This window comes from Exserohilum turcica, assembly GCF_000359705.1.
Source record: "Exserohilum turcica Et28A unplaced genomic scaffold SETTUscaffold_2, whole genome shotgun sequence".
NCBI lineage: Eukaryota > Fungi > Ascomycota > Dothideomycetes > Pleosporales > Pleosporaceae > Exserohilum > Exserohilum turcicum.
This window is the reverse complement of record NW_007360025.1, coordinates 702,183-704,115: the sequence shown is the minus strand read 5'-3', so window position 1 is coordinate 704,115 and position 1,933 is coordinate 702,183.

The following is a 1,933-nucleotide window of genomic DNA, read 5'->3' as shown; positions in this document are numbered from 1 at the left end:
GGAAACTTATTCTTGCGGGCTGCTGGCTCGGCGACTGTTGTTAGCGGTAGTAGAGGAGTGTCGACTCTTGGGGATGACTCCGAACGTCCTTCGGCTTGGTTCCTCTTAAGTGCCTCTAGGCGACTAGCCATTGGGCTGAGCAGCTGCATCATCTGCTCCATTACTTGGGCCACGGCGTTCTGATTAGCTTTCAGTGAGCCCTCCTGCCTTGGTGAGCCCTTCCCCCCTACGACTGATGATCGCTTAACGACTGCTTCGATCGTTGGCCCAATCGCTGCTTCCTTCCATCCGTCCTCTCTCAGCATCTGCGTGATCTCACGCAGGATCTCTTCGTCCGGGACTCCTGCCTGGCTCTTAGTGGTGGCGTAAGCCGCTAGCTCTTTAACGTTTAAGTTAGGAGCGTTGGCCTCCATTGTCTAATTCGTCTTTAGACGTCTCTTGTCTTTGCCTGCTAGTGTGTAGGGCTTCTAATCGTCCTTTGATCTACTCGCGCAGTCCTTGACTGCGGCCTACTCCTTGTTAGTGAGGACTAGTAGGGCTTACCTTCGGCCGTACTTCTCTTCTAGCCGGTTCTAAACAGCGTTTAGCTGCTGTCGTGTCGCGTCCCTAGGAAGACTCGCGTCTTGCTGTCTTGCTTGTGGGATCTCGTCTCTAATTAAGAGTAATCGCACGGCCTGCACCCCGTCTGATAGAGGATCGACAGGACTTCTTACTACAACGTCTGCTTCTAGCTAACTGTACGCTAGGCCCGAGTGGCCTTTAGGTAGTTTATCACGCGACGTTGCGCCTACGGCTCGGCTTTCCAAGACACAGTAGGACTTCCTAGACAGGTCCCAGGCGACTAAATCGCCTACTGTCTCTCACGGCTGAACTTCCTGCGAAGCTCTGCCCTAGGTGTACTGTCTTGCGACGGTCTACCTTCTCGCTGCACTAAAGGCCTTTCGTACCTATTGCAGCACTAACTCTGTGTTACTAGCTCGCACTAACAACACGCTCTAAAACTTAGTTAGAAGATAGTCTACCTAAGGCTTATGTCTAATTGGGATTAAATACAAAATATAAGGAGCTGCGCTCTAGGGAGCAATCGCGAGGTATATAAGAGGTTGTATTTGATAGAGAGCTATAGAGTCTACTTGCGTGGTGTTTATTTACTTGTCAGAGAAAGGTTGCACCGAGTGTCTGAGCGCGTCGTCTGGGCGCCGCTCAGGCCTCGCATAGATGCCGGGTTGCAGAGTAAGACCTGGCGTCTGCTGCTTGACCGAGATTCTATCGAGGAGCTATCCAAAGGGCGTTCAGCCCGTTACAGCAGCAACATATACTTCTAAAACAGCGTCTCTCTATTATCTACGATATTAAATCTTAGTAGAACTCTATATATAATACAGAGGGGTGACACGAAACAAACGTCACTTAAAAAGCTGTTATTTTAAAACTTTTATATCTAGCTAGAAAAAATAGCTAAAAATAAACGGATTGCAGATCTAGAAAGCCAAGATCTCCTAGTTTGGCATAGTGAGCCCATCTCCTGCTTAGTCAGCAGCTCTGAGCGGAGAAAAACTATAGAATATAGGAGACTAAAATAATGTAAATTTCATTTATTGTAAAACAATAGTCCTTACTTAAAAAGGCTTAGTTTTGAGATATGTGATAGTCTATATATAGAAGATCACGTGACATGTTTTTTTTATATTTTTAGCAATCCTCTAGAGTTAAATATTAAGTTCTAAAGACAAAGTTACTAAATTAAGTTTAGTGTATTACTAAACCTGATTAGTCATAATATACTATAACGTATTCCACCACCGAGAGTGCCACCCCACCGAGTGTGCCACTTTTTCTTGGCATCGCGAACATCACATATGAAAACTTGAATTACTCTACACTAGCTATAGATGCTTCGTACGACTCACTTGCATCCTAACATAGAATCTTC